Raw genomic sequence first — 13,473 nt, forward strand, 5'->3', positions numbered from 1 at the left:
GACTTTGGGAACGGGGGTTTTATGGGGTAAAAATTGGGGTTTCCCATTTTTGACACTAAAATTTAACAATTTCATTGGGATCATTTTGTAGAGCTTAAAAAAGAAATAATTTTGTATATTGAAGCGTTGTTGTATAGGTACCTAACGGTTACGGAGGGAATTAAAAAATGTTAAATTTTAAATTCCCATGTTATTCTTATGGAGAATTAATAAAATGCTGTAGTTTGCTTGTTTATGGACATTTGAATCAAATTTGGCAATTTTGTTTATTTCATACTAAGCTATCAGCATCTCAATCAAAACACACCTTCCCTGTTGCAGCAAACTTTTTTTTACATAGTTTTATTTACAATCTGTTTTGCATTAAACAATAAGTAAATATGATGGCATTTTTAACAATAAAATTAAAATTGGAATGCATGAGTTAGCAGCTAAACAGCTTTAGCACTAACAAAAAAAAAAAAAAAAAAAAAGAAAATGAATTTCAGAGCTGCTGTACAAATCGAGTCGGAAGGTCTAAAACATTTTCTCTTTTTAGTCTGTAGACATGTTGACTGTTGTGTAGTAGGTTGAGGGCCAAATGGTTCGGATGATACTCAAGCTTTGAGATGTATTTTTTACTGCAGCTCGTAACTTCTTCAGTAACAAAGGAATTTTGCAATCATTGTGAATGGTGACGTTGGATACATACCAAGGGGCTTTCAGGATGGTTCTTAGTAATTTTGACTGAAATCTTTGTAATATATCCAAGTTTGATTTTGAAGTTGTTCCCCACAAAGAAATGCCATATGTCCAAATTGGTTTGAGGACAACCTTGTAAAGCAATAATTTATTTTCTATTGACAGTTTTGAATTTTTATTCATGAGCCAGGCCATTTGTCGAAAATATGGCTTCGTCAGGTAAGTTTTCTGTCGAGGTGGATGCCCAAATATTTTACTTCATTGTAGTGAGGCAGAAGTACGTTGTTTAAGTGGACTGGGGGACAGTTAGCTGTTCTGGTGGTGAATGTGCAGACTTGCTTTCGTTCACTTTGATCTCCATTTTTGTAGCCATGTGGAAAGACTGTTTAGGAGTGTTTGAGAAGCTAAAAATGGGTCTTCATGGGATGTTAGGAGTGCTGTGTCGTCTGCAAATGTAGATAAAAATAAATTTGGATTTTCAAGTATGTCTGACGTATATATGAGATAGAGAATTGGTCCCAGGACGCTTCCCTGCGGGACACCTGACTCTATTTTGTGTAGCTTGGTGTAAATTCCTTGGTGTTTTATTCTAAAATGTCTGTTTTCCAGGTAAGATTTAAACAATAGAAAATAGTTTTGAGGGAGAGAACGTTTAATTTTGAATAAAAGTCCAGGATGCCACATTTTATCAAAGGCTTGGCTTACATACAGAAACGCTGCAGAGAAATATTCTTTTTTCTCCAGGCTCTGTCTTATTCCGTCTGAAAGTCGGTGCACTTGTTGAATGGTAGAATGGTTTTGATGGTTGCTGAATTGATGAGCAAACTTAGGTACTCAATAAAATTAATGTTATTTAAATAAATAATCTGTCAAGGACATAACATCTTAAGGAAATAAATCTGACAATTTTCAGGGAATATTTTAGTAGAAATCCAGCCAGGTAAATGGAAATTCGCTTAGTCTGCAGGTTTGCTGCGGTGGGGGTATTTTTAAAAATTTTTATAGGCAAAAGCCATGTAAAAAATTTCAGAAATGTAGCTCAAGTGGTATTTTTGGAATATCAAATGTTGTACACTGACACATAGAATTTTCAAAGTTGTAGAAAATTAGTGTTTGAGTGAAAATTTAAAAACGTACGTTTTCAGGAAAAGCACTTTGCAAATTTTTTTCCCCTTTTTTCAAAACTTTTATTATTTTTTTTATTTCATTAACATTTGAAGTTTTATAAAATGTCCATGGTAACGCAATATCTTTGGTAGTTTCTTTTTAAAAGAGCATCTTTAGTGGAAAAACACAAAATCCTGTCACGACCATAACGGACGTTTAAATGAATATTAAAAATAGTTAGTATTATTTTTATAGATATGTTTTGTTATAAACTAATTTACTTTTATGACCATTATACAATAAAAAGGTCACTGAGCTTTTGGTATATTTAGTCTTTCTAGAAAAAAAAAAAAACTCAAAAAACTGAAAAAAAGCCAATAAAATCTTTTTAAGTTTGTATAACTCTGAGAAAACTTACCTGAGACCCGAAAAATCGTTATGTTTGTATAGAGGTGTGCTTCTTTTGCGTATAAAACATTAAAATATGACGATGTTTTAATTTTTGAAATTTTTATGATAGAAATCATAAACGTGATGGTCAGGGACAAGCGATACGGTCGTGAATTGTCTGGAATAATCTTAATCTTTCTAAACAATCCTTCAATTATCCTGTTAGTTATAATAAAAATATGTGTTTCAATTGCACTAAACTGTTCAATTTACAATTATATTAAAGTTCTTGTCACGACCAAACACACTATAATCCAAAAGGCTGGATTGGTCGTGAAAAAACCCGCGATGGTCGTGAAACTTTGGTCGTGAAATTACGTGTTATTTGGCTCTGTTCTGGTGGTAGCCCTGCACCTCATGTTCGAGGATACAAAGTGGACTTCAAGGTTAGTCTAGCAATTGAAATAACTTATAAACAAAAATTAACACCATGTCTACTTCATCGAATGACTACGTACGGTCATGGACACACCAAAATTACAAAAAACACAATCTTTCCTTTATTAATCTTGTAATTCCTCCTTTCAACTCGAAACGACCGGCACTACAATCCTGACGTACACCCCGAACTAGTCTCTAAAACCAACTGACTCCATCGACGCCAGGCTTGCCACTGTCGTGCTCCAAAGTTGAAAAATTTTCCCAAATGGTCGTGACGCCAAATCGAGGGACAGACTTATTTTGTCATGGTAGTCAGTTTGTAATGACAATAAAATTATAATATGCTCCTTTTTTGTAAGTTTAATAACCATTGATGACATAAAAATATGGCTTTATATATTTCGGCATGAATAATTAGTCTAACAACAGCGTGAAAGTTGGAGAATGTACCCTAGGGACACGTCATGGTCGTGAATTTCGAGACTTTAAAAATACGAAAAAAATACCTAGAACCTATTTAAAACCAAATAAATGTGTGTAACATGTTGCCCCCGTCCCAAAAAATATTAAAACACATAATAATAAACTACAAATCCAGTATCTACGAAGTAAAAGGCCAGGGACATGAAAACGTACGTTTTTAAATTTTCACTCGTTTACACTTTTTACTTCTAATTTTATTATTTTTGTCTTATGTCATGTAATTGCTGACACACGATATGTCAATTTTTAAACGAAATAAAATATAAAAAAACGTGTCCCTCCTCTATACTAATGTAAAAAGTAGCAAATCAGGTGATATGTGCAATCCCTATTAACTCAATAATGCCGTCAACTTCCATCCAAGCCGGGCACCGTTTATTTAAGGCGGGCCTCTCCCGCCAGCTAAGCGGAGGAAATTATACTAAGCGGAAGGAATTTATTGAAGCGTTTTCAACAAATTCCATCAGGACTCTGCCCCAGTGACCTTTAAAGTTCCCATGTTATCCTAATGGAGAAAAGGTTTTTTTTACATTTGAGCAGATGAATATTTTTTTATTTTACACTGTTAAACATAGACTATTTACAGAAGCTATTGACTAAGGGAACAGCTGGTTGTATTGATTTGGTTGGAATGAAATGAATGCATATCCTTAATTGAATAAACTTAAAAAAAGATAGCCTATTCAAAACAATTATGAAACAAAAATTATGAAAACTTTGGAATGAAACCTAATGATACGATTTATTTATAACTATAGCGGTGAAAACTCAGCTCTGTGTTACAGGGGCTTAAAAGTTTATCGGGGACAGAAAACTTTGTATTTATACAAATTATAATAAAAAATGTCCCCAGCCCTTTGGCCAAAAATTAATTTAAACAAAAATTATGTCTACACCATGAAAGAAAAGAAACATCCTTTTATGTATATCGGTACACAAATGTATCTGTTTTAATCATTGTACTCCATTCTTAGTTGTTAAATTCATATTATTAACCAGCACGCATCAGAAAAAAGACCAATTGAACCGTTTATTGCAAAAACCCCATAACCAACATTTATTTTTCGATTTTGACTGTGAAAAATGCTGGTTATGGGGTTTCTGCAATAAACGATTCAATTGAATCAAAATATATACATATTGTCTTGATGTTTTTCGAAGTACTATTACCTCCTAGATGAATCCTAACTTTATGACAACTAGATCCAAGTAAATAAACCGTAAATTTGGATATTCTATTCACGAAAACCGTTATAAAACAATCTTCTGATTTTGTGCATCGATTGTTGCAGCTTATTCGTAAAGAAATGGCACAACTTACCATGTTAAAGTAGTCGTCAGTGGCCGTCCATACGAGACGCTTTACGGCTTAACCTCTGAAATAGCAGCTTTAATATTCACTTTGATGTTAAATTATACACGTCTGCCCTAGGGTCGCTTTAGTGTATAGAACAAAAACATCTCACACGGGATAAGGGCCAGTGAGTGTTGTACCTTTACACAGCTTACAGGATATATGTACCAAAAGCCGTATGGAATGTAACACTTGATTTATTCAGTCATAAATGTAAGAAAAACAGCTTCATAACAGCAAGAACATTGTCAAGCATTATTGTACTATTATTGGATGTATGAATTAAATCAAACCGAGTAGAACTGAGTTTATTGAAATCCATGCATTTTTTATTTCTGTCTGTAAGTTAGTATTAACTATACTTGCAGCTAATTCAATTATTATAATAGTAGACCCAAAATTTCCACATTTAACATTATATAGCGAAATACATTTATTGTTACGGAAGTAGTTAGTATGTCAACTAAATATAAATACTTTATTTATTTTTAAATTTACCCATGTTAATTATTTTTAAATTTTAAACTCATTTTTGTGCTTACTTTTGAGCCTATTTTAATTTATAAAGGGATTCTGCACATATACAGGAAAATATCTTTCATTTGGTACCAACCGCATGTAATTCGGTCCAGTATGGCCAGGCTAGCTGTCATAGGTTTTGCAAAAGGTTTTTAGTGTACAAGATATACCATAAGATTTGGTTTTTGGATAATTACAAGCCAGTACGCAGTTTATTTACATATAATTACTGGAATGATCCACTGATAGAATAATCGATTCGGTTATAGTTATAGACTCTCCCTCTCACCTACACAATGCGGTGTTCAAAGTCAACGACCACCAAACCCGAGATACGAATGTCTCCCCGGAGACCGCCATATTGAGGATTATGCGAATGTTTCACTGCCATCATAATCCTCGACACAGATTCGCCGCTATTACATGAATGTACGTGTTCACGAATATGCCTTTGATTTGTAAATTTAATGTAGCTATTTCGTTTGTGAGACCCCAATTAAAAATATGCATGGATGCGAAATGTTGGTTGGTCGTGCATATTTTAATTCAACCAGTTTCCAACTCTTTTGTTATAGCAATTCTATACTGCGATAGTGACTTTTGTTTGTTAGGAGTATCTCAGGTATTCATTTTGCATAACCTCGTTTTAAGTTGACAGTTGGATTGAATGAAGATTCCATCATAGATTAAAAGATACCGTATACTCCTTTTATCTATGATTCTATGTTGTTACTGTAGATTTCGGTATTGAAATTAGGAATGCAACTTTATACCATTTGTTCAAATGATGTGTTCTTCTTTGTGGAAATAAATTTGCCGACTAGATCCAATTACATCAATATCTGACTAGTTAAAAATAAAGTAGTAATGTTAAAACGATCTAGATATAGAACAGACAACTTCACTGTATCCGAAGTGAAGTTCCAATACAAGTTCAAATTCTATTGAATTTCACAGCAGTAAAAAGGCAATCCTGCATATCTAACCACTTTTAATCCTGCAGCCGTGTCATTTTAGATCAGAATAAATTTAAATTCCAGCTTTAAATGTTATCATATAAGTTGTATCCAAAGCTACATATAAAACTGTATTAACTGTATCTATGAAAATTCGAATGTTTGGTACAATCTCTCAGAAGAAAACACAAGCATACACTAGCCCTCAAATATATGATGGAATATTATGTAGAAAAGTGTAAATTGATTGTACACTTTAATAAAGTTTGTAACCTTAAAAACTGAGTTTATCTTTAAGAGATGAAGTTGAAAATTATATTGGACATTCATGTGAACAAAAAAAATATTGTTCTTAATTAATTGGTTAGCTAGGAAATTGAATTAAGTTCCAGAACAGTTAGTTAAAAATACTAGTATAAATAATGCTATCTGTGTAATATAAGCAAAGTCGGACAGTAGTCTATGCAGAGTATGAACACACTTTAAACTTGAAGTTGCGGCTTGGACGTATGTTTGTTTTTTAACAAATGCAACTTGCGACTGAAGTATTCCTTACAATCTTGCCTCCAGGATTTGCTTTACACAACTTTTCCTTATGCTGGAAAAAATTGTACGTCTCAAAATTACACTGAATGTTATCCTTAAAGTACAGTAGTTAGGTTTTTTTATGAACGCAATGGAACTGTTTATAACAGGAAATAAAATTGAAAACTACTTCAAAACTTATTATTCTACCATCTATATTATTAAAATAATTTGTTGGATTTTTGTGTGCAGCAAATCGACCCTAAAATATTTATTTTTATAGACAGGGGTATACATTTAAAGCTCTTATCCTCTAGATGTGCCTTTTGCGAGTTTTGATGATATAACGTGAAAGCCCTTCGTCATATAGGCTTTTATTTCATAGTTTGTACTGAATTATGTTGTCAATCATCAGTTTAAATTTGTTTATATCAAAACAGATGGCCATTGTACAATTTTGTTTAAATCTATACGAAAATAGGGTTATCTGTAGTAGGTCACTTATTTCAGTGAATTCAAAAGATGTAAAGAAGAAAATGACGTACGTTAGATTTTGTGTTTAAGTAGGATTTTGTGTTAGGTAGTTAGGGATTCTGCACATCTACAGGAAAATATCTTTCTAACAGTATGCGTAGATATTCCCTGCGATGCACTCGAGCTGGTTTTATAGAAACATGCTTGCCGATTAATATATAGATATATTGTTAATTCTCCGTTCATACGATAATTTACTGATTCAATATTTCGTCCCGTTCTACCGGTACCACAAATTTAATAGAGCGAATATTCACTCCCTGCATTACGTTCTTATAACTATATAGGCTAACTGACCACGGGGTAGGACCATAAGCTACTAGGCTTAGCCAATTACATGTGTTTATGAGTATTTTGTATTTTAGAGAACTATTTCTTTATGTTGAAATAAATACTTTCCTCGACCAAAATGTTTCGTTGAGGAAGTAGGCTATCTCAGGTGTGGGGCCACGTGCAAAAGCAACAGATGATACAATCGATTTCTCAGCTCCCCCTCCCACTCTTCCACCATACCTACCCTCTCTACCGTCTCACCCCTCACTTCATACTCATCCCCCACATGACATGACCTCCTCTCATCATGGCGTGCCAAAATGTTGAACCGTTCCATTTCCTTACTAATTAGACCAGTTTTCACAGCAGTGGGGTAGTGCAATAACATGAGTCGTGGAAAACCCACTCCACACAAATAAAGTCCACATACAAAAACTCGGGCATCAATAACTTCATTTCCTTTACTTCTCTGTGGGTTTCCATTATCCGACCCCTAAGGAACTCAGTGTCCCAGATTGTGGTTAATTATTGTGTCCTCTTGATCTTATAAATGCTTTACCCGCAGTGACCTGGACACTACACTTTTCGGCCGTTTTGTGAATCTTCCATTTGATAAAAAAAACTATTACCGCAGGTCTCATATTTAAGAAAATTATTCTGAATAGGGCTATTATTTTAATATTTGAACCCTGTTATAAATGGGGTCCTTCCGTTGGGTTTCGAGATATATTTTACGGACGGACAGACAGACAGACAAACAGACTTAGCTTGTAAGAGAGTATAGGATAAACGCATGTTATCTTGATTACAATAAAACACGAAAATCATGAAAACCAACAGAAAATATTGACTATAACAAATGTATATTCAGTGTTCAGTTTCAAACGGAATTTATTGAGCATGAAAATTAAATTAAATTATAGTAATCACACGTACTGACAGAGGATTCGATACAAATATAATAAATAACATCCACCAATCAAACAAATTGATGCGATATCACCAAATTGTACAACAGGGCTGCACAGTGGGGGTGGCAGGGACATTGGAAATCCCCTACGTGTGTTAACCGCTCATTAACGTATATTTGCTGAAAACAGTTATACTGCAGCTTCTGGGGATTACATTTATTGAGTAAAGCTAATTAAACAATACACATACAGAACACAAAAGGCCAAGGGATGGTTTAAGATAATTATATTGTAATACATGTAAATTAACAACTAGACATTTTTACAAATCTAACTGAAGTTTTCGAACAAAATAGCGATCTTGCCCCTTTCCCCAAAATATAAATGCCTCTATGACGCAATTTATTAAATATTTAATAAATGTATGACGATTAGCAATCATACATTTTTTTTACATTTATTACTTTTCACTTTATTGTACATGCAAGGTCAAAAATGAAGTAATTACCCATACATCATAAATATATTCATAATATATTAAATATAAAAAAAAGAGTATAGAGAAAATAAACATAGAAATGCGAACTTGATAGAGAAACTCAACATACCTACATTTATAATTCAATATCCACAATTTGAATGAATTCACAGGTTCTCAGGAATGAAGGACAGCATGATTAGATTAGTACCACTTCAGTTGATAGATTTTGACTGTGGCAATTCAATGACCAAAGTTTAAGGTACAAAGGGATTGTATTGGTTACTTGGGCCTAAGGTATGCCAAATAGATTGCTACCACTTTATCTTATAGTGTGTTTCCTTACTTATTCAATATCCCAAGTTCAATTGTCAAGGTGAATATATTGGTTACAGGGACAATGCGAGGTATACCGAAGTGTGAGATAAGATTGGCACAACATCGTCTAACAGATACCAATATCATAAATTGAAGGCATAAGGTTACTTAGTTTGGACAATTTGAGGTATACCGGACTGTGGGATAAGTCTTATAAATGGTGTTCTTGTTCTTACTTACGTAATATCTTAAGTTTAATGGACAAGAGGATAATATTGGTTGCCAGGCCCCTCTCAGGTATGCCAGACTTAAAGAAGAAGAATGTAAGATTTAAGAATTTAAGAATTTAATTATTAGTTTAATAATCATGCGACTCTTCTTACCACAAGCCCAAATTCAACATATTTGGAAAGACAGTTACATATAAGCTATGTAAGTCCTTACAATATATGTTCCTAATGAATACTCTAGATGGTAATACATCATTAATTGTTAGTGACTATTGTTTTAAAAGGCTTAACGAACGTGCTTTTTGTCGAGAACTCTACTAATAACTCAATAATGAAATATATCTAAACAGTTGAACTTCCACAGTTTTGAAATTATTCTATTTAAAATAAAAAAAAACAGTGATGTTTACGATTAGAGAGAGTCGTAACTTCAACGAGTGTTGAGAGTACTTATTCGCTAAACATGCGGACCCTAAAGCATACAAGGCGTGGCCCAAGTCTAATTTGCTTGAAAACACCCATTCAGCAGCCTCAGCAATTTTCTGTACCGTTCCATGACATTAAATTTTAATCTTCTCCTGTAGGTCTAACTTTAAATACCCCATCCTAATGACGGAATCGTCGTTTTCTAACACATAAAAATGAGTACTAAGGAAGTTATTTGTACGAATCCTCTAAGGTTACCAATACAACTGACACAATCCTTCAATAGGTACCTCTGACGCAGACTATGACAAAACACTGATTCAGAATGCAGAGCAGCTTGTAATGATCTACTGTATCCATGGTATTGAAAGTGTTACTAATGTAAGTTATAATAAAATACGTGTATAACGTTGATGAACTAATTGTACAGAAGTAATAGTTGTATGTTATACTCCTATGATTGAATACTGGAGTAACGTTCTTGAATACCACGGTACCACTGCACTTTACACCAAACCAATATTCACGTTCAAGGAAATTCGTAAATCCCTTTGAATGAAAATCGTAAAAAACCGTTCTTTGAGAGCTGCGGGAGGACAGACAGTCAAACAGGAATTCAAACAAGAACTTTTTAAGTTTCAAAAGTGACGGAACTTGAACAGTCAAACGTAGATTTAGATTTTCATTGCTATGAGAAAATAAATAAATTAATCAAAGATAGATAAATGGAAAAATCTTTAATTTACGTACTATGCTGAAATGATCAATGATCACATAAGAGCCTGTCTACAAGTAGGCATACGTGTCAATAATAACGTGCAATAGGGAACACATTGGAAGCATATTAAACTAGGGTAGTAGGTTAGAGTTATTTCATTACATTGTTATTGAACAACACAGGAGTGTTTGGTTTACAAGACCCGATAATAACAAAGCCAGCAGCACGTAACAACAGGTCAGCTTTTAATACTGCTGTGTGTTTATAAGGCCACTAATAAATAAGTGAATTATAGTAAAAACTGTTGTATTATACTCCTTATATAAGACCAATAACTAATTATTTTTTAAAAATAAAAGTTGTAAGTTTTAATAAGCTGCAAGTGCGTTACATAACAAACCACATCAATGTGCTACCTTAATTAATATGTACTAGAAAACTGCGTCACTGCGTGTATATTGGATGTATATACAGTTTATAAGGGTAAAAGTGATTATTTCTCATCAAATCCCTATTATTTTCATTGCGTGCGCGAACTCTTCGAGTCATCTTAGTAAAATTACAAATACTAATGAAACATACTATGAAAACACAACATCTCTTACTTACATTTTAAACAAATAACATAACAATATTTTACTCAAATTCCCTAAAACATTAATAAAACAAACTACGAAAACACAAAATCCTATCGCAACACCAATTCCAACGTAAGTAATTTTCTTCTTTACATTTTATACCGATAGCATTACACATTTTACTTGAATCATTGACTATATAACACTAGTGCTATGTAGTCAATGCTTGAATTCACTGAAACATCACCAACTACAGATAACCCCATTTCCCTATGTATGTAAACACTATTCTATAATTTATCTTCTTGTTACCGAAGAGATAGTAGTATCTAAGATTAACTGATAGGGAAGCTGAGTTACTACAGCCAAAGACGAACTAATTTGATGTTAAATAAAAGGTAATCTTCAACTATTTTGATGGACTTATCGATTCAGTTATTAGAATCGGTTCCATTTAGATTAAACTTTTCTCAGGATCGAACCGGTGTCCATGTGACTAGTAGATGGACACTAAATCTACTCAATACCGAGCTATTTGTTGGTAAGAGCATAATGTATTATGTAAAAGGTACAACATAATCTGTACCTGTATCCGTATTGTATTAGGCAATACAATACAGTAATAGTTAGTGAATGTTATGCATGGAAACGCAATACAAATTACAAGGCACGGCTTTTAGTAAGACATAATTACATGAACAATTGTATCATGAAATAAACTTTTCAAAACAGCTTTCACCCTAGAGACTTTTTGCACTTTTGTACAATACAAAAGTGCGTACCTATCTATCAAATATGAAACACAACTACTGTTTGCATCACTACTAAAGTTCCTGTTATTGTCATTGTTCACATACTGTCGTATTGTTTACTGTTACACATTGTTTAGCCAGCACAGCCAGTTCTTGTGTACCTCATGGTGCGATTGTATGTAGCTGCTATTATCCTAGGAATCCTCTGAATTTTACTAAAGGTCAATTCCATAGGTTAGCAACGAAAAACAAACATGAACTTTGGCATTTTGGAACAAGTGAAGAAAGTGATACAAATCTGTTATTATTTAAAATATAAGAATTCTTATGAAATACACGTTTTCAAACTGAGGTTCGTGATTAAATCTAAATGTTATATTTGTTTCTGTAAATATTTTCCATGCAATACAAACAACACAAGTTCATAAATTTCGCGGTTTCCGTTCGACTGACCACAACAATCAGCTGACCGGAAGTGCTGAAGTTACGAGATCGTCACCACAACTGCTGGCTCAGATTGATTTCCGGATTTTAAAATATTCAATCCAAAATATTAATTTGTTTGTATGGTTATCAACTAGGACTAATACTTTACATTTTACATAGAGGTGTAAAAATCCGGTTATTTCTAACTGCAGATAAATACCCGATTTTTAACAGCCTGGATATTTAAGATTTAGTTAGTAGTTGCAAACGGTTTTGCTATTTCTAATTTGTTATTATTCCTTTAAACAACATTAGAATGTGTATGTATTTATTTAGTCCAATTAACTATTAGGAAATCAACTCATATAAAGCAAATTGCATGTACATGTTTATTGCTATATTTCTATATTACTAATATTTATACAGTAGACTAAATTAATTGTATCCTTATATGTTGACTTACAGGGAGAATCTTTATTGAATGAGTTTTTTTAGTACTAAATACAATGTGTCTCGAAACTCTCACCCGAAACTTGTTTACTACGTCAAAACAAACCAAAGATCTCGCTTCGTTTTCAGTCTGTCAGTGTGTATGTATTTTTTACAGAACTTCCCATTACTTTGGACACACTTGAGGTACCAACTTTAAAGTTGGTATCAGTACGATAATAAAATTTATTTTATGGCATAGTCTCAAATTTATACTATGTATTATTTCAAAATGAAAGCCATTTTTTCATAGCTCAATAACTGAAAACCCGTATGATCTATAAAAAAGTTACAAGAGACAAAAAATTTGAGATTTAATTTACTTTACAGAAATGAACTTAGCACTAACACAAATAATGGAAAACCACCAATTTAATGAATTTTCTCAACATTTTATATTTTTGTAAGGTAAATCCTTTTTGTTTCTTCTAACTATTTTATAAATGAAAATCATATGTTTTTTTGAGTTATTGAGCTATGAAAAATAAGTTGTAGGTCTTATTTAATTAACCAGCTATAAAAAGGTATGTCAGAAACATTTTTCCGGAGATTTTCGACCTTAATTAAAACATTGAAAGTTCTCGAATGTAAACCTATAAAAAACATACAACCGTAACCGTCCTCTTTTTGGATAGGATGCTGTTCTTCTATTTCAAAATACAATGGTATGTCAAGGGAAGTGAGTGTTTTACAGTACAGGATTAGCTTTTATATAAAAAAAGCAATAAAGTTAGGTTGGATACCAAAATTCATTAATATGAAGTTTCTAATCTAATTAACAACAGGTTGGTTGGAGTGCATTAAGAAATGCGTAAGTGTGAGCTATAATTAGGCGTCATAATTTGAATAATTAGAGAACAGTCGAAATTCGGAAGGAAGCACGT

This window comes from Macrosteles quadrilineatus, unplaced genomic scaffold (genome assembly GCF_028750875.1).
Source record: "Macrosteles quadrilineatus isolate MER2022 unplaced genomic scaffold, UCM_ALF_1.0 Scaffold_9__3_contigs__length_116548681, whole genome shotgun sequence".
Lineage (NCBI taxonomy): Eukaryota > Metazoa > Arthropoda > Insecta > Hemiptera > Cicadellidae > Macrosteles > Macrosteles quadrilineatus.